The sequence below is a fragment of the Platalea leucorodia genome (genome assembly GCF_965183815.1).
Source record: "Platalea leucorodia genome assembly, chromosome: 5".
In the NCBI taxonomy this organism is placed as follows: Eukaryota; Metazoa; Chordata; class Aves; order Pelecaniformes; family Threskiornithidae; genus Platalea; species Platalea leucorodia.
This window is the reverse complement of record NC_138827.1, coordinates 98067540-98093405: the sequence shown is the minus strand read 5'-3', so window position 1 is coordinate 98093405 and position 25866 is coordinate 98067540. Positions and strand designations below refer to the sequence as shown.

The window sequence follows — 25866 nt, the reverse complement described above, 5'->3', positions numbered from 1 at the left end:
GAAAACAGCTCAGATGTTCGTTTTCTACCTGTACTTCTGAATCCGTTTTGTTGCTTGAGTTGTCCGTCATCAGGGCTATCCTGTTCTGCTCTAGGTGATGAAGACTCGGTCATTTTTTGCTGCTCATCTTAGGGCGCAGCTTTGTGATGCTAAGCCTCATGTGATGAATCTTAACTATTGCGGGTTTTGCAAGTGGAAGGGTCTTTAGCTCAGCGCTGTAGTTTGTGAGGAGGGGGTGACTGTTCTGGGGCTGGTTGGAGGCTCGCGCTGAGACTGCCACCCAAAGGAGCATCGCGAGGAGGTGAGCACCCAGCTAGCGGCAAACTCCGGCTTCTGCCCACCCCATCGCCCAGCTTCATTGCACGGCACCTCCTTGTTTGTCGGGGTGAAGGAGAAAGGAGGCGGGTTATTTGGGATGCCGCTTCTCAGCTTTGGTGTTTCTTTAAACAGTTTAACTCTTGGTGGCTACTATGTTCAAATTTATACATTCGGCTCAGTTTTGCTATCAGCTGTAGTTTTCTCGATGCCTTAATAAAGGTGTGTGGGCGATTACTTCTGAAGTATTGCTTGGCTGTCCTGGAATGTAGGTGTTTTTTCATGCTTAAACTTCTAAAATTATCAGTTCATAGCAGCAAGCCACAGGCCATCAAGTACCACAATTTTGCTTATAAATAGGACCAGAGAGCATGTCAACAAAAATTTGTTACTGATTATCTTTAAGGATTCTGTCCAAAAGTTAAAGCTTACAGTTTGTGATGTTACACAGATAATGATGACTTAACTAGTGTTTCTTGTGTCATATTATTTCAAAATTAGATTTGTTGTAGGTATATTATGATAGGCAGTGTTGCAACTCAGAGTGACTGTTCCCTTGAAGTGAACGTCTGCTGAAGATGTGGAGTATGATCTGTGGTGCAACTGAGCTGGCTGTAATTAATTGTTTATTGAAAGAAATCTGGTTATCTGTTCTGCGAGCAATGGAAAAAGAGAGCAAGCCGTCAGAAGCAAAGGTGTAGCTGCCTCTACTTTTTCTGGTAACGAAGCCTCAACTCCTGAAAACCCAATCTTGGCAGGTAGTAGATACCAAGGATGGAGAGCTGGGGGACGTGTAATCTCAACTTTGTTAAGATGTTTCCCCAAAGTTCTCTTTGCTTGCTCTGAAATCATTAGATGAATGCTAGGGCTAAGAGATGTTCAATGAATTCAGCAACCTGTGAGTTGTGTTCAAGCTGTTTTACAGGGTTTCTAATGCTCTGTTTGAGGGTGAGGTTGCTGTTATTTTTTTTTTTCTTAAAATTTTATGAGCATTTTATATAATGATGTTCCTGTCATGCTTTTGGCCATGAATCAGCAAAGCATTTATGTGCGTGCTTTAATTGAAGCGTGGAGTTGTCTCGCTGTGCAAATGTTGAAGTCAGTGAGACTATTAATTAAAATTAAGTATCTGCATAAGTGCTTTTTCTAAAAATAAGCTGCTTCATAACAGCTTTGGGCCATATTTAGGGAGGAGGGGCTTATTTTTTTCAAACTTTGAAAATAGGTATATAATTCTTTCTGAATTGTATGATGATAAAACGTAGCAGCAATACCAGAGGGCAGAGTGTTCATGGGATGGAGTGTGAACTTTCTGCCTTGTGAGATGCCCCCTAAGCTGCTATTTATTTATTTTTAAATAGAGGATGAAATTACTATCGTTTTTGTATTGTGCAGAGGGTGGTGTCAGGGAAAACTTTAGGAAAAGGTGCTGCTTAAGCCACCTCTGTAGTGGAAGCGCACAAGTTGTAAGTAACAGTCGGTTCATCATCTTCCTTCCTGAGAGCCTGGTTACAACTCCGTTCTTCTTCCACCGAGTAAAACCTTGTATCGTTTAGTTAAAGTCAGTGCTTCTCAGTGTGAGCCGCCTTAGCTAGTTGTGGTGTGCATCGTTTGTGTTTTCTATCTGTAGTCGAAGGCATTGTAAGTATTTCAAGGGAATACTGTGGTTTTTTTCTCTCTACATATTAGACAATTTACTATACACACTTACGGTACAATTTACTTTACAAAATTAATCTGGTTTATTAATTCTCACAGCACCTTGGTGAAATAGTGTACTTTTATCTCCTAAGTCTAGCTCTTTACCAGGCTCTCTTTATCATGCTAGCCTGTTACCTTTTTTCAGATTTATTTCAAAAACAGACTGCTTTTTACAAGCCCCAGTATTCCCCACCTGCGGCAAACCAATAAATTAATAGAGGAGGGAAGAAATCCCTGGGAACACAGAAAAGAGGAACGTGTATCGAGCTGCTTGTCCTGTCAGATTTCTGATTGCGCCTCTTCTGTCTCTTCTTGCAGCGCTGATTTTTCAGATCTTTCAGACCTGCCTTTTTGCAGGTATATATATATAAAGCACTGACCACATTCTTACGCAGGAAATGATAAGAAATGCTAGTGCACGCGATGCGAGCTGGGAAGAAGCATCGGTTGCCCGAGGTGCAGATATTTGAAGTCAGATGCAGAATTAGAGCGCAGGTGTTTTCTGACCAGATACTTCTGAGGTGCTTCGGCGCGCGGTGTGTTGATGTCCCCACGCCGTCGGTTTTTTACTGCTGCAGTTTTTAGTCTTTATCATTGTCATTTATCGTTTATACCTTTATTAGTAGCAGAAACTGAGACTCACACTTGCATGTGAATATGGTTCAGACCTTGCTGAAAATCACATGGTTGTTGCTAAAAATTGGACTCAGAAGTTCCTATTTGAAGTCATTAATTAGTATTGCTGGGGGAGGGAGTTGCATTTGTTTAGTATTGGTGCTAAAAGTTTCTGTAAAGCATTGTCAAGTGAGCACAAAGCAAAATTTACATTGTTTGGGGAGAAATACCAATGTTGTGATCTTTACTACAAGCATGTCAGTCGCTCTTTATTGCTTTTTAAATTTGATTTCATTGTAGTGTGGCGAGCTTTTCAATAAACATAGTGGTTTCATTTATATAACACTAGAATTATTGTTAATGCACAGTTTCATACTGCGAATTACGTATGTAATATTGTGTCCAGTGGGATCCTGTATCACAAAATTTGCATAGTTATAGTGCTAGTGACATCGTATCTCATAGAAAGAACCTAGGGACCTGATACAATATCAGTAAAACTGTCTCATAGGTATGATTCAAACAGTTTTATTAGCAACATATGGGGTATGAAGGAGCCACAGAGGGTAGTTTTGAGTGTAAGGGTGCTGGCCTGTCTTTTTCAGCCTGTAATTATATCAGTCCTCTTCTATGGCATTATTTGTTGCTGCTCTGGGATTGCTGAAAAATAACTACTAATATGGTGACACAAAGGATCAGAATAAATTATAATTGTTGACTTTACAAGAAATTCATTGGCAAAAAGGCTTACTATCCTAAGCTCGGATGTCATTTCTGGTTCAGCTTCAGAGCTAAGCCAGATATACGAAATAATATCTTTTTGAAAGTCTTAGGGTTTTCTGGCAACCTTATCCTGTTGTATTGGATGTTCTTGTGATCTGACAGGTACAAGGAAGAAACTTCTTTTGGCTGCCTTTTAGTTTTTAATCTTAAAGTAGGAGAATGCATTTTGTTTCCTTGATACTAGGCTATTGAACTCTTGTTCCCCAAATGGAACACATTATAATTAGTTATCTTCAAATAAAGAGTTCATCATTTAAACGTTTTGACATTAAAACCTAGCAAAAACATAACTAGAAGATTGTAGTGGTGCTCTGTTTAGTTGTACTGTTTAAAATCATGATATATTAAAAAAAAAAAAATCATTTCTACATGGGGTAAAAAATGATGAAAGTTTGGAGGTTTAAGGTTTCAGCATTCTACTGGTTGCTTACCGAAAAGCCATAGCATATACATAGCCATTAGAGAAAAGTGCTATATGATTGCTTCTCTGATAACTTTTTAAAATGCTTGTGTTTTTAAAAACACTGGGCTGAGCAATGTCTCTTTGCAGAACAGCTTGTGTAGGGATTAGGAGAGTTAATAGACTTTACTCAAAATTACTTTGGAATTCTTTTATTCCGCACTGAGGTTCAGCACGGAAGAACTAGAGCCTGAGGGACAGAACTGGTGAAGATTAGCAGGAGATCTGTGAGGATGGGTCATCTGGGCAGATGTGCCTCCGCAGTGCTGCTTCACTGATGTGGAAGCATCTTCTAATCCATTTTTCTCCATTCCATTTCCACTGTTTCAGGGTGGATCTATTCTACACTTTTAGAAATTTGATCTGGAAGAGATTCTGGCAATTGTTCATATCTTGTTTTCAGGTAGGATAAAACTTGTCTGAACCATTCCTGACTTAAATATGCATGAAAAATAATTAGTAACATTCTATGAACTTTGTAGGGAATGTAATTTGGAATTCAATTGCTCAACTTCTTTCTTAGGGTTCAAGCTCTCAATTGAAAGTGGCACTTCAGTTGAAGATACATTAAAATTCTAGTATTCGCTTGCGACACCTCCCAGATGTCCTCTGTGTTACCTGCTAAGATTTTCAAGTGTATACTCTACAAGCCATCAGTGAAAATACTGAAGCATACTAGACTGAGGACAGATTCCTGCCTGTTTCCAATGTTCTGCCATTCTCATAGCAAACCGCTGGTACTTATTCCCCCAGTGCAGTTTTGCATCCTGTGATGTTCCCGCGTCTAGCTATAACCTAGATCGTATTTCCTCTTTTTTGTTTTCTAAAATGTTGTGTGAAAAAAACCTCACTGAAGTCAAGATGCATTTCTTGTCAAAGGGGAAAATTAAGATTAGTTTGATGTGACTTCCCCCCCCAAATCTTGACTGGCCAGTCCTCTAGGTGTGTACAAATAGATTGTTTAATTGCTTGTTTTGGTAACCTGTTGGCATGGAAGTAAGGATTGCTTGTCTGTGATTCTCATTTCTCCATTTTCTTCTCTTTCGGAGTAAGTTTTGTTTGTGGTAGCACTTCATGTCTTTGGGAACTCTTCTGACTTGCGTGAGCTTTAAAAGATCCTTGCAGGTGATTCAGGAGCTATTTCAGCTAGTTCCCTTAGTATGCAATAGTAAAAGACCTCAGGTTTTGCCAGTTTGAATTTGGTTTGAAAAATATCCTTTCATCCTATTTCTACTCTATCTCTTCAAAAGCTTGGGTTGGAAACTCTGACAAATTCATTACTGTTGAGAATCTTAAGTTCTTCTGTGAAGACTGCAGTAAAAAAGTATTCAACCTTGTCATTTTGAGAAATAAGTAGAAACATGTAATCTAACTTGCTATCGGGAAGCAGACAGATAGCAACTTTTAGGTGCATAAACATCACAATCTTGTGATCTGTGTGTCTCATGCAGCTCGTCCTCTGGCTCCCAGGCAACCATCTGCAGGGTGAAATGGTCATTTGCAGTGTGTCTCATAGTCAGCTCTTTCTCTTAGATGTCATTAAGCATAAACTTGTACTGTTCTAATGTATTTTTTGCCTTTTTAATGTAATTTTGCTTTTTACACACTTTATTATAGTGTTTTCTCCTTTCCCATATCACTTTTTGTTTGGAGTAGAAAGTTCACACCCACTTTGCTAAAGATGGTAAAGGAGTGATTTCTAAAATTAACTATTAAATAAAAAAATTATATAAACAGATCTGAACATCACTTCATAGGGTCTTGAGAACTGTCTCAGGAGCCTCTAGAACCACTCATGTTAATTGTTGCATATCTTGTAAATGTGTTTATTTCAAAGTACTGGAAGGCTTCCAAAAAGTTTCTAAATTTAAAAGGGCAAAAAGGATGTCACCGTGGATTTAGCCCAGGACAAAATAAAGTAAAGGTTAACTTGGACTTCCGTCAGTGAAGGCTTAAAAGCTAAAAAAAAAAAACCCATAATTAATGCCAGTCACTATGGTTTCATGATAGAAGGCTTTGTGAGACAAAGCTGATGTATTTTTTTTAATAGGATTGTGTGTCTGGCCTATATTGCTATATTAAACTAATTTCTTTTAAAGCATTAAATCTTTGCAACACAATGTTTTGATATAAAAACTTGGATTATATGTAGCTGAGACACAGAAAAGATTAAAAATGGCCTGTTGCTGAAAGCGTAACTTTTAGTGGGATGAGAAGGACCTACATCTAGTGGGTCTCCAATGTGTTTGTGGCCCAGTTACACTTAATCAGCAGGTTTGGTGATTTCATTTTTGCTGCTTTATTTTTCAGATGATGCAAAGAATACTGGAGAAATATATCCACGGTTAGTCATGTAGTTCTGTCATCAAAATACAGTAAAACTGTAGTCGGTACAGAAAACTTAGGTTGGGAAACCCCATTTTGAGAATAGGGGCATGATACGAGGAGAGGCAGGGAGAGCTGGGACAGTTTAGCCGTGAGATGAGTAGGCTCAGGGGCACAAACTGAAGTACAGGAAATTCCATTTAAACACAGGAAGAAATTTTTCACTGTGAATGGTCAAACATTGGAGCAAGTTGCCCGGAGAGGCTGTGGAGTCTCCATCCATGGAGATACTCAGAACTCTATGTGATCCTGGGGAACCTGCTGTGGTTGACCCTGGTTTGAGCAGAGGGTTTGGACTAGACAGTCTCTGGAGGTCTCCTCCAACCTCATCCATCCCCTGGTTCTGTGACTTGGGGGAGGGCTTGGAGGTATGATTATCTGTGGTGACTATAATGCCATGGCAAAAGGGCTCGTGCAGTCTTTACATATACAAAAGAGACCATGAAGTAGACAAACAGGTAAAATGTTGACATTAACTTACACAGCACAGCAAGGTTGCAATTAATGTATTATCTCGAATTCTGGCAGGGTAGGGTATTTTCCTGACATGCTTAGAATGATAATGATGGCCACCTATTGTAGAGAGGACCTGTAATGGCAGGTCAGGTTGATACAGTCTTGGGGGAGAGGAGGCAAGGTTCACCTGACTCCTCCACTACAGGATTTGATCAAGTGTGAAGTGAACAAACCTACCTTCTCTTGATGATCAATGGGCATAGGTGATCTTTTCCCTTTGCTTCAAGTGTAGTCGTTTGCAGACATTACTAGACTAATGAAAGCATTTGAGATAAATATTTGGGTGACGTAGTATTGGGTAGTATTTTGATGAAGCTTCTTAGCCTAAAACAGTTGGGAAGTAAGACCAGATGAGCTCATATCCTTTTTTCTTTTCTCTCCTCAACTCTATTCAGATTTAAGAATGCTATTACAACTGGGAAAACTGCACTTTATCATCTGTCCATTGGACTGAAGCAGATAGAACGGATGGGAAAAAGTACTGCTCACCACTGAGATCCATAGACAAGATTCCCAGACTGCTTTGTTGAAGACATCTGAAGCAGCACAGCCTGGTATTTTACTGCTCCCAGTTTTGGATGCAGGTAATAATACTTCTGATAAATATGATGTGTTTCTTAGGTGAAAAAGGGGAAGTGTGTAGTTCCCTATTTGACAGGCAGAAAATACTGGAGTTAATTGGGTCATGGCCCATAATTCAATGTTGTGTTGGGGTCCTGGGCTCCCTCCTCTAGCAGTACGGTGTCTCTCCTTGTGGGTCGCTGTGTCCATGCAGAGTACCATCAATTCCAGAGCAAATTCATTAGTTCAACTTCATCCTACACTTTGTGAGGTGATGCTCTTAATTGTTTGTGAAGGCGCCACCTTTCAGAAGATCATTGATGGATCAAGTTAAACAGCTTTTCTTATCTCTCCATGTGAATCTTGTTAGAGCAGACAGCAGGGACTACAATAAGGACTTCAGCGTGCGCAGTCTGGGGACTACCTTTCTTCATTTGTCTTGGTTGTGTGGTGGCACTAACTGGCCCTGTAAAGAAAAGGAGACTTGCCTTTTGTGCCCAGCTCGATGGGTACAGAGTTCTTGGTGTTTAGAAGATGTCTACTAATGATTTTTGCTGTGCTTGCCCCTAAAATGATGATAGAGTTCACATCGTGCTTCCAGTGTATGGCGAGTCTGACAAGGTTACAGGTTTTGGGAATCAAAGGAATTTTTCCTTCAAGGCAAGATTAGCAACATGCTTGCTGACTTCTCTTTTTCTTCTTCTTAATCAAAACCTGGATTCACATGGTTGCAACAGAGGTGGGAAATGTTAAGATCATGAATGAGGCATGTCTGTTAACAATTGTGCTGTACTTGTAATTCAAGTAGGTCGGTTTCATATGGCTGTACACCAGTGATAGACCTGAGAGACAGCTGGGGCCTGGCGAAATAGTAAGACATGACCAAAAATGTTTGGCCATGCAGATACGTATTCCCTATTTACCACCCAACCTCATCCCCCTGCCCCCAACCAATCAAAATATGTGGAATTCCACTGTTCAAACTGATAGTAGTCAACAGCGAATTGAGACTGTATTTTAGACTGGTGGTGGGGAAAATTAGTTTTCTTCACACTGACAATTAATAAATTTTGTTGTATCTTCAAGTGTCAAAGAAATTTGTGCATTATAAACAAAACTAAAATCTGATCGCTTTTTTGGGAATGTTGAATGTAGTGGACATAGCAGTCATTATTTTAAGGGAGGGCCCCCTGTTCCCCAATCTCCAGCACATTTAAACCAGCTGGGATTGCCTCTCTTTAGGGAAGGCTTCGTGCTCCTCTGCATGCAAAACTGCTCTGAGCCTGGGCCGCTTAAGGAAACAAGCCAGTGTGACAGGGTATGTCAGTGCGGTTCCTTCTTTCCCCTGTCTTTTCCAGTAACTTCGGAGCTCATCAGGCAACTTGTACTAAATTTGACAGAAGAGTGACAAGCTTAAAGGTTTTAAGTTCCTATGTGTTAAATTAAGTGGTCAAGTAATGAAAAGAATATTACGGGCTGCAGTGTAAGCTCTTAGGAGACAGCAGAGAATTCCAGTGTTTCTTGGATTGTGTTGCTTATATTGGCACATATTTCTTCTAGTGTCCTAATAGATTTGTATATTCGACTCTGAGGCATCAGAACTGTGCTAGCACTGTACTTGTATGTCGTAGTAGCGTTATCTGGAGGTCTCCATAGCATGGAGATTGTTTGAACTTTTACAGTCTGGTTGTTCTGTTGAAGCTTTTATTGGCATGTTTGATGCTTGTGACACTTTTCCGCCCTGATCTTGCCATTTCCTTACAGTCGTTATTTTTGTTCTTAGCATCGAGGTTTTCCAGGGTATTTTTATTTTTAAATTCCAGAAAGTGTCTTGTTAAGAAGCTCTTCTTCAATTCTATTTTATTGTAAGATGTGGGCTTTTCCCTATCGTTCTTCACTCAATCTTTTTAATAGTAATAAAGGAATATTATAAAACTATCAGTTGAGTAGTCAGGAGTCTTTAAAGAGCAAGTAACTTGTATAAGAATAACTTTTTTGTGTATTAAAACTTTGTGGGGTGTAATCAATTAATGGTTTGTTGTTCTCAATGTAAGGTAGGAACGACTTGCCTAGCTTGGTTGTTTTCAGTGGCAGCTAGTGAGGTAGCAAAGCCAAATAAGAAAGTTTTTGACAAAGTAGAGTTTTGGAAAGCCTAGTTCTTGAGTAGTGCGTTTTCCTTTAACTATTGCCAAAGAGGGGAAACGCTAAAGAAAAGCTTGCATGTGCTACAGTATCTGCAATTTGTAGGTGGTATTACTGTCCCTGATGGTTGGAGAAGGTATAATGCCCATAGCTTGGGCGTGTAGGTGCATCTCTTCCAGGCAGATGGTATACATGAGATCGACGAAAGGGGTTGAAGACATAAATCACAACTTACTACAGCAAATAACAGACTTCTGGTTATTCACGTGAAATCAAATGCCAAAGACTACATATGTTTAATGTATGAATTCAGTTATGATTAATGTTATAATTATTTGTCTGTGTCCTAAATTCTGCAATGTCTCAAATTTAATTAAATTTGAGATACAGGAGTAAACAACAAACTCCAGGCCCTTCCCTTCTTCCACAAATTGCTTACAACCACCATGATGCTTTCTCAGTGGGGGGTTTTGCCAGACACTGAAGACCTGTAATGCCTCTTGCACAGCCGAGCAGGGCCCACAGTAGCCTCATGAGTTGGGCAGAGATGAAAGTCACATAAACTTACAGCAGTGCGATCTCTGGGCGTGTATCAGCAGGTGGGAGAGGACAGGTAGCACGGCCCCTGTTCAGAGCTGGGGAGAAACAGCCTCGCGTAGGAAGAAGAGCGTCTCTCTCGCCTCTGCAGTCCCCAAGTGAGTGAACTTGATGAGATGGGGGGAAAAAAAAGAAATGCTAGTTCACACAAGTATTACACGTTGTGTATTTTTTACCATAAACTGTAAAAATCGTGTATCTCATGAAGACAGAACTATGATTGACATTATACAGGGTAAGACTCAAAAGCTTCTAAGAGCCTTTGCTGAACTGCCATTTTCAGAAACAATTTAGACATTTAGGTACCCAAGTCTCATTGTAACTTCATGAGATTTTTCAGCTTCTCCTTTTGAAAATGGGGCTCCATGTATTTTTTCTAAAATACTTTAATCATGCTTAACTTCATATGGCGTAGAGCATAGGGCAGGGAAAGACACTGAAATATGACTAGCATGTGCAGAGCAATAGCGAGTCCAGGGGTGATGGGTGTTTATTGGGGTGAGTGGAGATTAAGTGGAGACCACCAGTGGCACTCGCACAGGTGACCAACTTCCAGTTTCTCATTTATGTGCATCAGGCTTGTGCTGGGTAGGTAAGCACAACCTGTCCATCTGTAACTCGTTTCAAGCTTCAGTGTGCAGTTAAGTGGCTCCATAAAAGTTAGTGATTTCCACATGTAGGCTTTGATGTGCAAGTGTTGTTGTTAAGTGTAAAAGAAAATTCAGGGTGTGTCTCAGCTGTTGGCTCCTTTGCCACCCTGTGGTGCTAGTAAAAATGCAAGACAGCATGCAGGTTGCAGAATTACAAAGGTGACAACTGTGTTCTTGGCTATGCAGGTCTAGAAGGATGAGTGATTCCATGAACCATCTTCTCCTCTGGACTTCTCTCAACTCTCTCCCCCCTACGTGGTTTGCAGGCACAGGGGCAAGCCCTTCCCACTGCACTTTCTGAGCATTCGGCTTGTCCCCGTCCCCTCTGGAAAAGTGGTGGGATGAAACGGGAGTGCTGATGACCGGCTGGATTGTGGGGTGCCTCTGGGCCCTGTATCCGATGTGTTTTTATTGTTTGAAGGCAATTCCTTCTGACTTCATGTATTTTTCTTGTGTGGTCATTTGTCCTTTTCACAAAGGACATGCAACGATGTTTTAAATTGAATGCCTTTCATTTTTAATCAGGCCACTTTTCACAAGTAAAGGCCTAATAGAAGCCTAGCTGATGAAGTAAGAAATTTTGAAATTATTGGAGGCTTATAAATGATAAAGCTTAATTTAAAGCCAGGAAAAATTCCGAAGTCTTCCATTGTTCTTTTAGGACGTTATTGCTAGAACCTTATTTTTTTTTTCTGAATTATGAAAAGGTAGCCCTTTAAAATCTGAGGAATGTGACTTAATGCAAAGCAAAACATTATCCTGTGTTCAAATGGTAGCAGCAACGAGTACAGACGGTTTTGAATCTTGTGGTTGCTGCCGTGAAGGTGCTTCAGAGACTGAAACTAGAACCCCTTCTAGCACTTCCATCTGCATACCTGTAATTCACATCATCTTTAGAAAGGACTTTACCACAGGCTTGCAAAGTGCGGCTCGAAAGCGTGTGCAGCAAATGTCATGCTGCGCTTTGGCCTGGAAGTGGCTGAGGCGTGGGGGAAGATTGCTGTATTTTTTCAGAGAGGTGTAGCATGGGCTTTTCCCATGCAGAAGAAGAGGCAAGTGTAGAATCTGAATTGGTGTGTTGTATGTACTCACATATGTTTATATATAGGCTGATATGTTCTTTTTCTGTTTTTTTTTTTAAATTTTTTTTCCCTGACAACTTGAATTTGAATATTATCTACTGGAAATTTCACAGGATTCTGGTAAATGGTTAATAATTATTTCTAGGTGATTTCCAGTATGTAATCTCATTAACTCACTGTTTCAGCATACTTTGTAACAGTATCTTTTGGAGTTTTTTTGTTTGTTTTTTTAATGACACAAACCAGGGGTAGTTATTCGGATGTTTGCTAGGAAACAACAGCTGCAGAGGTGCTGGCTAGAACCTGCAAGTGTGCTGCCAGTTCGTCTGAGCTGACGTGCTTGGTAGGACCCTGGTGTAGCCGGAATAGCTTTTGCAGAAATAAATCTTAAAGTACCAATTTTCTGTCTTGTTTTGTATTTTTTGTTGTTGTTCGTTTGTATTGTTTTGTTGTTGCTTTTGGTTTTTAATTTTTCATGAATAATGTGTTCATATAGCAGGGCAATTCTAAGCATGTTTTAGATGTGTGGGGGCACAGTTACAAACAATTTAAAAAATCTCACTTAGGATGGGCTCAAAGTATTCCAAATGTGAACTTTATATATACACACACACACACACACACACATCCCTTCACTTAAGGGATATTTAACTTTTACTGGCTTAGAGACCCTGTAACAGGTAGGGGTGCACATCTGTAGGAAGCAATATTCTCACTGAGATCAGGGTCAGGCTTGTTTTGTTGTTCATGAAGCAGCAGCTGAAAATGAAAGCCTACAACTTACAACAGCGGCTTGCTTTCTTGCAGCAAATATCCAGGTTTTAATGAGGTCAAAGGATTCACGAGGTAGCTTTCCAGGTACCATGCACTTACCCAAATCACTGAATAACCCATCAATATCATTTATTTAAGTGATGAGAGTGAAAAACTGAAGTAGTGTCATTCCTGAGCGTGGACATATGTGGCCTGCACAGAACTCTTGATCCTGGCTAACCTGGGGCATAAAGGTTTTGAAACAAAACCTGGATTTGCAGTGTGATAGCTTTGAAGCATTGAACGAGCTTGTAGGCCATCTCAGCTCAGGGTGGAAACTAAAACCCCTCCCTGCACCTAGGAGGGAAGCCTAAAGAGGAAATAATGGCTTAAAATATGCTTTTATCTTCTGTACTGAAAGAAGATAAAGTGTTTTTTTTTAAGCTTTTTATGCAGAAAAGCTGCATTTTGTGTCATGTTATGATGTTTTTGGCAATTTAATTACAGTCTTAAAAATGCATAAGTGACTGTATAGTTCCAAAAGCATTTGACAAAAGCTAATTGTGTGTTCTGTGGTCAGCAAAAACTTACTGTTTGGTGTTGTGTGTTTCTATTCTGTAAGGCTATTGGCAGCTAAAAGAGTTGTGTATTTCTATATCTTTTGTGAAACTGTAATGAAAATGAAGTTATCATTGTGAAGCTTACAGTTTTGACAGTAAGAATGGCCCTTCGATCTCTGAAGGCTGCTGGATTCTCCATACAAGTTGAAACCATAAACATTTTATGGCACAAGATGAATTGCTGGGATCCAAACATAAATTTTAGAAAGAGAAAGAAAAAAATTGAGTGAATGCCTGCATCCTTGAATTTCTTGAATTGCTGCAGGAAAGAAGAGCCATATGGTATTTTGGTAACTTCTAATGCATTGGAAGAATATAGACTACAGGTGACTTGGACCAAATCCTGCAGACACCCTGTGTGCAGGAATATGACCTAATTTTAGTAAAATAGGGCTTTATGTTCAGCTTGCATGGTCCAGACTACTGAAGAATTTTACCTAAACTACCAGATAAAGTATTTCTATGTATTTAGTCATTGTGGAGGGAGAGCGGAGTCCCAAGACCATGGGCCCAAAGCGCAGTCTTTAATTTTCTTTTTTGAATAGAAGAGCAGCATGGAGCGAGAAGAGTATTTTTGTGCTCCTTTGAAAATGAAAACAAAGGAGAGAGACATTGTTTTACTTTTTCAGTCAAGTGTCACTCATCCTGAAGTTGTAATAATCAATTCAGAATGGCTACTTACACTTCTTTACAAAATTGGATGAAAGAGCCTTGCAGATAAGTTAAAGACCACAAAAAAAAAAGCTCATAACTTTAAACTGAATTAGTTGTTTCTTTGAATTGCTTGTTTTTTAGTCATGTTGCCATAGGTATCAAAGCAGCTAGCTATTATCATTTCTTTGTAAGGATTTCTGCTTTTTTATATTCACGTTTCAGCAAATCAAAGGATAGGTCTTCAGACAAAAATTGGAAGGTGTGTTGTTTTAAAGATATGCTAAACATACCTATACCGAGTCCGTCTAGGTATTCTGGGTACCAGCAACAGTGGATTTGCATATGGCAGCAATGTAATTACATACTGTGCATTCTTGGAAAATGTTTATCTTGGTTGCTAAAGCTTCCTTCTGACTTTGGTGTTTTGTCTCTGCTAGCTAGATTAAGCTAGCTCAGGTACTGCTACTCACTACATTTACAGCTTTCTCATGGTGTTTGAAAGGACCCTGTGTGTTAGCTGCCAGCAAGTTTTAATGATACACGCTACTTTTATTGATTTATGTTCAACTCTGCTTCACTTTAAGTGGAGACATCCATTTTGGGTTCTTTGTAAGAGCCCACATTATTAGGTCTTTGATACCTTGGAAGAAATCTGAAGCCTTAGACATTTCAGGAATGGGGGAAAATCCTAATGGTTGGGTTTCTGCAATGATTGTAAACAGCTGTGCATCTCCATGGGAGTAGTGTAGCAACGATTATCAGTCTGTGAGTTAAGAGGTTATTTTGTTTCTAGACTTCATGTTACCTTATGGAACAAATGGAAGAATTTCATTAAGGCATCAAAGGTAGCTGCATACGGAAGCCTGATTGCACCACAGACCGAGAACAAGTGTTTTGGTGTAGTCTTGTGCATAACTTCATAGATGTGACTGACAATAAGTTAAATGGGCGCCGCTCATCTGCCTAATATTGCTGTCATTCACAAAGATTTCCCCATCACGAAGACGAAGCCGTCATCTTTATCTACCTAGAAGCACATGTAGTGAAGTCGTGGAGAAACAACTTAAACAAGTGGGGCCCCCAACCCACTCGTGCATGTGGTGCTGTTGGAACCTGTACAACGTGTACCAAAAAAAGGGTATTTGGGGGATAATTAGTATTGGTTTTACACTTGCATCTTTAAATAATGTTTTTTACTTAGTGTCATTTTGCTAAATAAAGGTTTAGTTTAGTCCTAACTTGAAAGACTGGCTTTAAAGCTGCATGCAGTGACTGGTTTTCTTTTGAAGAGTTGAATCTATTTGCAGAATCTCACTACTGTTTTTAACTAACTTCTTTGCAATGTTGTCTTCCAACTTTCAAAATTCATTAGCTGTAAACCATGTGTAAAACGTCTTCAGTCTTTGAATTGCTGTTTTATTTAGCAGCCTTGCGTATCTGTGAATCTAAATTAAAAGAAGTCATTTAGTGAGGAAATAGTTAATAACAAAACTTTACAAATAGTGTTTGAAGAGGCTGTTAGTTTTGCTCAGGAAGTTTTCATTTTCTAGATTTTGTGCTGCCTCATTATTTGTAATACTGAAACTACTCCTTACCAATCATACCACTCACTCGCATGAAGAAATGAAAGTAATGTTTACAGTTCTGGGAGGAAAATACTGAGTTAGGCTTGGTGGGCCAAATTCTGCTTTGAAGTAAAATGTTAAGAACCTGAAGTATTGCATGGAGCGATCATTTTAACATGATTGCAAACAGGATTCTTAATATCTTTTTGGAATGACTAAATCTAGTGAAAAGATGCGGTGTAAGTGTTTTGTGAACCAAAGTCAGGACTGAGATTCTCCAAAACTTGTGGCTAATGCACCTCAAAGCTTGGTGTCAGCTAGTCAAAAATTGGGATGAAAGAATCTGGAGGCGAGTATGCAGAGCTGCTCTGGGAGCTGCGCTGGTCGTGCTGGTGGATGCTGTTCTCTCCCCAGCCATGTTGTAGGGGTAATTTTTGCTCTCTTTTTCAAGGTTGGTTGACTTTTGGTGGTCACTAAACTTTTTTTTTTTTCTCTCTCATACTTGGGTAGTTGACCTTAAGTGTCTTCTAGTTTGAGTAATTATACTTTACCTACTTTAAAATTCACTCTGCAGTCTCTGAATAACAGGTTAATGGTAACCTTTATTTCTAGTAGAGTCTTTGGCTGGCTGTAGCTGTGACAGCATGTTTTTGCAGGTTTAGTTGCCATTTTTTCTGAAGGTTTTGGAACGTCTTGGTGTTCAATGTTTAGGGGTGAAGGAACCTTAAGTTATTGTTGGCTCAGACTCTCAGCCCAGGTTAGGTCGTCTTAGGTTAGGCTGCTGCTTAGGTCAGGCTGTTCCATCAATATAAAGTTCACTTCAAATTGACTTCTGGCATCTAGGGATTTTTCAGCTATAGAAAAATAAACAAGCAGCAGTGAGAACAAGTTTAGGACAAGAGCAAACGGCCTCAAGCTGCGCCAGGGGAGGTTTAGGTTGGATATTAGGAAAAACTTCTTCACCAAAAGGGCTGTCAGGCCCTGGCACAGGCTGCCCAGGGCAGTGGTTGAGTCCCCATCCCTGGAGGTATTTAAAAGACGGGCAGATGTGGTGCTTAGGGACATGGTTTAGTGGTGGCCTTGGCAGTGCTGGGTTAATGGTTGGACTCGATGATCTTAAAGGTCTTTTCCAACCTTAACGATTCTATGATTCTAAGTTGGTGCAAGGAGATGCAATTGAGGTATGTTACACTTCAGCCACAGGTTTGGTTCTTGGGGGGCATAATTTAGAGAAGCCGTTGGCTCCCTTAAATTATCAGGTAGTACTTTCTCCCTTTTCCATGTAGATTTGACTGCTGGCAAGAAGTAACCTGGATGCAGTACTTAATTTCATGTTTTTAGTGATACATCAGAAAAAATATTTGTGATCAAAGAGCCAATGGAAATATGTATTAGTATGTCTTTAACTACAATGTATTCTATGCACTTTAGTACTAAGAACTTTTTTAGGGAAAATACTGTGCAGCTCTTTGTCCTCCAACATTTCCCCACCCTGCCCCAACAGATCTGCTTTTTTAATTACATCAATGCAAAAAGACATAGGTGATAATTTTGTTTTGAAATCGGTCACTAAGGTAGAATTTCTGGTAATATTGCAAAATCAAGTAGTTTCCATAAAAAAGCCCCTCACTTGCACATTTTTGCGTTATAAAGCATCAGTATTTTAGTCAAAAAAACTGTCTCTGTGCTAAGTAACAAGTTAATTTGTCTTTTATTGAACAATATGAAATGACTATTTGCCAGTCACATATGGTTTTGTAACTCCTGCTTCTTTCCTGGCAACATCTTTCAGAAGTTGCAGTGTGTTCTCTTTGAATATAAAGCAGTTTGGTAACACTAGAAATGCTTTAGAGTATATCAGCAAGTTGTTACATTGAAAGACTTCAAGAGGCAATACATTAGGCAAAACGCAGTGGCGATACCTGTAGAGCACACCAACGTGCCCTTGAGCAAAAGGTAATAATTAGTTGCTTGTATTCCCATGCAAACTGTCCCAAGTGTTGATGTTTATGAATTGCAAAGATCACTGCGATACTAACTCAAGCTCTGAGCTGCTGGAGTTGTTTATGGCCATTCAATTTTTAATGTACCTAAAAGATGTTTTGATGAGGGCATTTAGTCCAAAAGGATTTGCATGCCGTAATCATACCTCCAGCGATTTAAACACAAAAGTAAGGGTAGTTCTTCAAAGTATTTTAAGTGCTAACTTCCACTTCAGTATTAATAATAAACAGTAACAACATCTCTGAAAATATCTTCATATTCTGTTGGCTGAATGTGATTAAGTTGTTTGTCATGCTTATGGGATGATGGTCATTAGAAGTCCTGAAGTATCTGCTGTTAGGTAGCCTGCAGAGTGAGAAGTTACCCGCGGCTCGTGGATACCTGCTTTGCTAATGAGTTCATACTCATTCAGATAATGTGTTTTGCACATCGGTCAAAAGAAAATATTTGACTAGAATCGACTTTCTGCAGTGATCTGGTACCCTGGGCGCTGGTGCTGTGTTTTGTAAAACCGCAGTTGTAAGAACTCTGATTTAAATAACAATTGAAATAAAATTGAATGAATAATTTACATTTAAATAATATTGCAAGTTTACACATGATAGATGTATTTTTAGTTAATTTCTACCGTGTATGTTTTAGAGCACATTCGTGTAGACTCCTGACAGTTTAACCATTTTGTTATTGTGGAAGTCTTGGTGTTTCATGGCATGTGCCTGTATTTATGGCAAAACTGGTAAAAAATATGGCAAGAAAATATGGTAAAAAATGGGTCTCTGCAGAGCCCCTCCGTGCCAAAGGCTTGCTGACTGGTGGGGATGTGGTGAGCTGGAGAGTGACCTTGTATTAGCTGAAGTTGAGGGGAAGGGAGTAAAACTTTATTTTCTTTAGCTGGAAGATGTTAACATGAAATCTTACTATGGAAGCTCCTTCAGTTATCAGGGTTGATTTGTGCTTAGCAAAAAACCCCAAATTTCCACTTGGAGGTGGGAGAAAACACTTAACACAATTCCTTTGGTTCATTTCAGTGAATTAAAAGAAGACATTAGGAAGAAATGAGATCACATGAGTACATATTACCTGAACCATATAATTTAAATCTCAGCTATCTCCACTGAATTATAAGAGTGGGAGGAGTTTAGTCACCGCGGAAGGCGAAATGTCAAAATGACTAATTGCACTGTTACAGGGCCGAGGAGATAAGGTTAATTCCTGAGCAGCAGAACAGGTCTTTAAGAACTGTGGTAAGACTATCCCCAATATAAATATAGCTAATACTATTTTGGTATAATTACATTAGTTGTCATGGCACTGTTTAGGAGATTACATCGCACCGTCGCTTGCATGGGACGGTGCTGGCGGCTTCGTGTAGGTAGGAAACGTAAAGTTGCGTCATGTTTTGAACATGGAAATTTGTGTGTTTATACCTGGTTTTCTGTGACTGTAGTCAAGATAATAGGAATATACAATATTCCACTTGTGCCCAGTCCTGAGAAAGCTCACCAGAGGAATGTCTTCATAAAGAAATGAGTTGTTTGTCTCCCCCACTAGCTTATGTTCTGCTGTGTAGCTGATAAGATTTTTTTTTTTTGATCATAGGAGATACTGTATCACGTGTTGATAGCCTCCATCCGTTTTTCAGTAGATCTGCTCCTTTAGTCATTTTTGAAAAGCTTTGATTGTGATCCATTAGTGCAAAAAAGAGTTAATTTCACCTTAAATATTTCTCAAAGGAGCACGTGGGCAGGAGCTTTCCTGCTGGACTTTTGTCTGCTACTTACCTGTTTCTAGTGTGTGGTTCTTTAGGTAAAATAAAGTTATCCTTGTGCAGAATTTGTGTCTTAATTTTTGAGGGGCTTCATTTCTTGTTTTCAAATAGAACTACTTATTTTCTGAACACTTAAACTCAGCCAGGGCAACAGAATGATTTAATTCTGTTAAATGCAGTCCTGATGTTACACCTTATGTTTCTTACAAAAAAAAAAAGTTTTATTGATACATCATTTAAGGTAGGTGCTGCTGAAAATCCCATAGTTTGCTAGTTTTGTTAAAACTGAAGCATTTCTGTAGGCAGAAATACTTCTGTTTACAGCAAAGATAATACAGGAGATTGTCTGAAATATTCCAACAAAATAATTTTCTTACTAATATTATTGAATTAAATTGGTGTTGTATAATCTCATTAACCGTTAGCAGAAAGAAAAAGTCTAGAAATGCTATGGTTTACATATGCAAAATATAAATTGCACGAACATAGCAGATGCGTTGAATAGCGTGAACAGCAGTCGTGCTTGTCACAGTTCTGTGAGAAAATGCTATTTCACAATCGTGAAACGTGAAGAAATGCACTTGGTGTAGAGTCCCACCCAAACCCGATAAACAGGCATTTGTTGTCTTCTGCAAGAGGTGAGCAGTCGCTGCACAGTGTTACTACTTCTGTGATAGTTGATTCATCCCTTTGCTATGCAAATTTTAAGTATACAAGGATTCAGTACTTTTATTTAAGAAATATGCCTGCAGGCTGTATTGGTAGGCTTTAGGGAGATATCTGGTTTGGTGTGAAATAAATAGTTGTTAAAAGATCACATGAATTTATGTCTTAGAAGATGAAAAGTGACGCTGTGAGCGTTTTGAGAGCACCCTCCTGTACCCGGCACGCGAGCTTGCCACTTGGTTTTGGTTTTTCAAAGAAACCTCACCACCCTCACAGAGAATCAGAGCTGCAGGCTGGGGTGGGGAAGAGGAGAGCAGCAACGTGTCGCCTTAAAAATGCAAGAATTAGGACTTGAATTTCAGACACCCCCAGTCCCAAGCTCTGGGAGTTTGACCCTTGGAGTAAATGCTCGCTGGTCCTGGCTGAGGGAGTAGTTGCTTTTGCTTAAACTTCTGTCTTCAGACCATTTGGCTTTTAATGAATGGATTTAAATGCTGTAATTCAGGTTTATGTGCAAGTCGTAGGCATCCAAGTTTGCATATTTTGAGTAAAATGGGGGGAAAAAAAAAAACAAACCTCTGAAAGCATTTGAGTGAAAGACTGCTTTGGTACTTGCAGTTGGTGCTGAAGATTTGCCTTGCTAAAGAGAACAAAACGCTTACTTAAAAGCTATTTGCTGCCTAACGCAGGACACATTTTAATACACAATTCCAAAATATAATACCAGTTTAAGAAAATTTAGGTTGTAAAATAGCTATTAGGTTAAGACCAGCCCCTTTTTATTCCGTTAGTGTCGAAAATATTAATCAGCTCCTCACTTTGGTATGCGGTTCCCTCTTGGTGCGGTTTTATTATCCTTCTTCTCCCATCCAGCAGTGTCATTCCTTCTGCAGTGGTTTCTGTACTGCTGCAGAGGAACAACATGTTTTGGAAACATTTATTCGTTTTCTATGAATAACTTTATCTTCATTTATGTAACTGTGGTGAGGACTTTTATGCCTTAATGATCTAAACTAAATAAATTAACTTGCTCATTACCTTTTGGTAGAGACACTTTAGATGACTACTGCTTGTGCCTTTAAAGTGTAAATCAGCCCAGAAGTTTAAATGCCTGAACTTGTGTTTCTTGTGCACACTCAGGTAATATCCACTGAAATTAATAATCCTGATGCTTGTCTATATAAGAATGTTGTTATACTGATTTAAATAGAGCTGATCAAAATAAATCGCAGCGCTCTAGATAAGGAGGCAGCAGCCTTCCTCCTGTGCCTCCTGGTCTCTCCTTTTCATACCTCCCCAAAATGTGCTTCCTTGTCTTAAATTTGTCATTTTTAATTCTGTCCTATTGTTTTCATTGAGAGGGATTAGTAAAGGTAAATCTTAGCTTTTGTAGCATTAACATTAGTTTATATTTGTCATATTTGTCTCCTAGCTAAACTAAATACTGCTTTTTTTTTTTACCCTGTCACACTTCATTTGAAAGAACTATTCTACCTAGAACTTGGTACAGGGTTTCCAGTGAGGAAAAATCATTAATAGATGTATATTTTCAAAAGTTTGATTTTTATGCTGTTTGTCTCTCCCGATTGTTGCTGCACACCCATCCAAACCGTGCAGAGGTGCCTGTGGGGACCCCTTTCTGGTGCTGGTGGTTGCAACCATACAATCATAAAACTGTTAAGGTTGGAAAAGACCCTTAAGATCAAGTCCAGCCGTTGACCTACCACTGCCAAGTCCACCACTAAACCATGTCCTCGAGCACCACGTCTACCCTTCTTTTAAATACTCCAGGGATGGAGACTCAACCACTTCCCTGGGCAGCCTGGGCCAGTGCCTGACCACCCTTTTGGTGAAGAAGTTTTTCCTAATATCCCACCTAAACTTCCCCTGGTGCAACTTGAGGCTGTTTGCTCTTGTCCTATCACTTGTTACTTGGGAGAAGAGACCGACCCCCATCTCGCTACAACCTCCTTTCAGGTAGTTGTAGAGAGCAATAAGGTCTCCCCTCAGCCTCCTCTTCTCCAGACTAAACACCCCCAGCTCCCTCAGCCGCTCCTCACCAGACTTGTGCTCCAGACCCTTCACCAGCTTCGTTGCCCTTCTCTGGCCACGCTCCAGCACCTCAATGTCCTTCTTGGAGTGAGGGGCCCAACACTGAACACAGGACTCGAGGTGCGGCCTCACCAGTGCCCAGTACAGGGGCACCATCACCTCCCTGGTCCTGCTGGCCACACTATTCTTGATACAAGCCAAGATGCCATTGGCCCTCTTGGCCACCTGGGTACACTGCTGGCTCATGTTCAGGCGGCTGTCAAACAACCCCTCCAGGTCCTTTTCTGCCAGGCAGCTCCCAGCCGCTCCTCCCCCAGCCTGTAGCGTTGCCTGGGGTTGTTGTGACCCAAGTGCAGGACCCAGCACTGAGCCAGAGCCATCGCTTCTCAGGTAGCCTGAACGATGGCGTCGCGTGGCTGCCGGGGAACTGCAGATAATGGCGGTTTGGCTTGGAAACCATTAAAACTATTTAGTCGTGGTTCTTTTGATGGTACCAGTGTCAGAAGAAACAATCCACTTTGTAAGGTGTTAGCAGCAGATTTAAAAAAGAATATAATAATCAGGTGTACATGGTGTAGCTTCAAGAAGAATATGGTGTGTGGGCACATGAAGCGTGATGGGGGGATATGCGCTTGAATTTGATTTGATGTGCCTTTTTCCCCCCACGGAATTTGTAACTATTTTTTTCCTTCACATTTCATCTAGAAGCAGACAAATGAAGAAGAAAATCAAATATTTTGTGGGAAGCATATGGAGGAGTCCTCCTAGGCCTGTTTTCATTATGTTTCAAAGCCCTTTGGACAGACTTCTGAAAAGCAGGATGTCTGGCAGGCTCCGGGATGGGGAAGAGCGAGGTGCCTGGCTGCTCTTCCTGGGCGTAATGGCAGCCTCCTTTGATCAGATGGAGAATTACATTATCTAATTCTTCTACAGCCGTTCTTTTAAAGTCATAAACTGGTCAGATACACTCCTCAACAGCTTTTATTTGGGGGAAAAAAAAAATCATTTTATTGAAATGGAAACACATCAGCAAACAACATGAAGTAAACTTACCTGTGTATCCTGGCCATTTGTGATCTGCTTTACCACATTTTTCTATTGCCAAAAAAAAGCAGTATTTTTATTATTTGTAAGAGAGGAAGAGCAGAAAATGGTATCTTATATAAAAGCTGCCTGTCTGTATTGTGGACTATATGTGTGTGCGAGCTGATGCTTTCTGCTGTGGCTTTTCTGTAGTTAGATTTCTCTTTAGCACTTACGTACTCAATTCACATGCCTGCCTTCAGATTTTACCTGTTCTGACGAAGAGTACGCAGATAACTGCTAAAAGAGAAGTTAGCAGGAAATTTGGGGGTCATCTTTGTTTCTGAATTTGACAAAATTGTTACGCTTCATTTATATATTCTAGTTTTCTTAGGTAGTGATTTCTTCCTGTATGTAAGTAATGCTATTAGCAGCGACTGTGCTTTGAACTGTCATTTCATACCACTTGAAGTTAATTACTAGAAAACTGGGGTTTTCTTTTTTATATTAACTAGTTTCATATAAAGTGTTTCATATAAAATATATCTCTTTACTGAGGATGTCACTGTGAGGTAGGAATAACTACAGTAAACTGAAGAACAGAGCAATTGAGCCTTTGATCATGCGAAAACGTAAGCATGTGTTCAACTTTACACTTGAGCATTCGCACTGGCTGTACAGGGCTTACGCAGCCCTATTTCAAGGGTCTGGGGCTTGATGGAGATTTGAGAAGTCCTTAGCAGGCTCGACAATAAAACCCACATATCCTATCAAGCCAGGGTGCTTTAAGTCTTTGCTCAGACTGCTTAGTAGCCACAGAATGAGGGAGATAATACATTTTTAGCTTTTACGTTCAAAGAAACCTTTCAATTAAAGGAATTCTTGACAATTTTAAATGCTCTGTTCATGCAGTGTTTGCACTGAACGATGAGGAATGGTGTGTTTTTGATTTTTCTTTCAGACTGGAGAAAAACTATCCCATTTACTTTATATTGCTGCAGTTTAAAGCATCAAATGGTATAGTTTATATTTACTGTTCTCAGTAGTTTCTCCGAAATGGTAAGAAAAACAGGCTTCTTATCCTCTAGTATTGTGAGTAGAACAACAAACATATCAGCATTGATAGAGCAGGAGGTTGCTTTCAGAGTAATTGGAGAGGATGATCTGATTTTTGTGATTTAATAACTCGCTATCTGCAAAGTCATATAGATTTGTATGAGGTTTTTTCCTGCTATTGGAGGCAATGAAACACAAAACTTGAAATAGCTTTTTTTTTTTTTGAGCGAAAGAGAAAATAAGGATCACAACTCGAGAAGGGAGGACTCTGTAGCGTGAAGGAACATGGGATCATAGGATAGTTCAGGTTGGAAGGGATCTTTGGAGGCCATCTAGTCCAGCCTCCTGCTCAAAGCAGAGTTGGCCATGGGCCTGTGATACCTATTTCCAACAGAGTATGCAATTATGGAATACTTGAGTATTACATGATCTTTTTCTGTAGTGTCTGCATTTAATCTAGTGCAACTTTCTAGTTTACATTGAGGGATATGACTCACAAGGCTGTCATTTATATTCCTTTACATTATAAAAAGTACTCTACAAAAGACTTCAGCTGATTTTTCTCAAGATTTAGATTCTGTGCAATCGGAAGTCAGGCCAGTACCTCCAAGTGTCACAAGTATCTTCTTGGACTGTGTTCTGGGATTAGAAATAAAATACATAAGTATTTGTATTTTTCCTTAGCGCCAACAATGCCTTCATTGTAGGCATTTTTTTCTGCAAAGATTTAATAAGTTTAATAGCTACTATGGAATACTTACAAGTGTACCCTTTCTGCAAAGAATCGAAATATGTTGTTTTTATTTTTTCTGTTGGCATTTGAAAAGCAGAAAAAAGTGACTACTACAGAATTTTATTAATGAATGATTTACACTGGTTCCAGCTGTGACCATGTGATTAGTCCTTCTTCACTAAGCAACAATGGGTATTTTCTTTCTGCTTTTATTTGATTTCCAAGAATGTGTCATCTGTTACACAAACTGCTGCCAGTATACCCCATGTAAACTGGTATTTTTTATTTCCCTGAAGCGTAAGATGAATACCCACCCATATCTTTCTGGAAATATTGTTTTAAATGAATTGGGAATTTTATTGACTGTATCTGATTCAGCATGCCAAAATCATAAAACTTAAAATATTTATTAAACACACTAGACTGTAGGATGCCTTGTTCCCTGGTAGTGCAAAAGATAGATTATTTTCACTTTTACATTTCTATCTTAATATTTTATTACAGCAATACAATGTGTTATAGAGGTGGACAAGCCTGCAGATTGAAATGTGGATAGTCCAGATTGTTCCTTTCCCTCGACCATATGGTGTAGTTCTAAAAGCCTTTTGTACGCTGTCTGTTCAGTTAATTGTAAGCTCAGTCTTTAACGTACCTTAAAAAATGATATATATGTGAACTAAAAGTCAGCATATCCTCTCGTAAGTAAAGTTTGCTAAAATATATCTAAATTCACAGTCCTGGTCTCTTGGTAGATTTTCTTTCTGGGTGAATTTGAAAGTCTTTTACCGTTTCTTGGTAACGAATGTGAGTATGTGCGTGTGGAGGGACAGGTTTTTCCATTTCCTTCTCGGGAAGGGGGGGGAAGATTTGAGTATATAATGAACATTTCATAATATTTTTGCTTGGCAGACAGCTCTGCCAGTGGGTGATGTGCAGGAACATCGAAGATTTCTGACAGATGGATGGTAGGACTGCTAATACACCTACACGCGTTTCAGCGTCTGATGTTCCCGGTGTTTCTCTGATGCCCGAGAAGCTTGTGCTCACGCTTTGGTCTGATGTTGCCCGGTGCTGGGCTTTAGAAGAGCAGAACCAAGTCTCGCTCTGGATTTTCATATGCCACAGAGAGGGTAGTTTATTATAGTCCTCACAAAGCGAAGCATTT

General features: G+C 39.6%; 1 protein-coding gene across 2 annotated transcripts in view; it reads left to right on the top strand.

Moving 5' to 3' along the window:
- The first annotated feature begins 7179 nt into the window (after window positions 1–7179).
- The window catches only part of GTDC1 (glycosyltransferase like domain containing 1), a 159765-nt gene continuing 141078 nt past the window's right edge, over window positions 7180–25866 (top strand). For both annotated transcript variants that reach the window (XM_082312088.1, XM_082312087.1), the window contains exon 1: window positions 7180–7359. The gene's annotated coding sequence lies outside the window, so the exon portion shown is untranslated. The remainder of the gene's footprint in view (window positions 7360–25866) is intronic.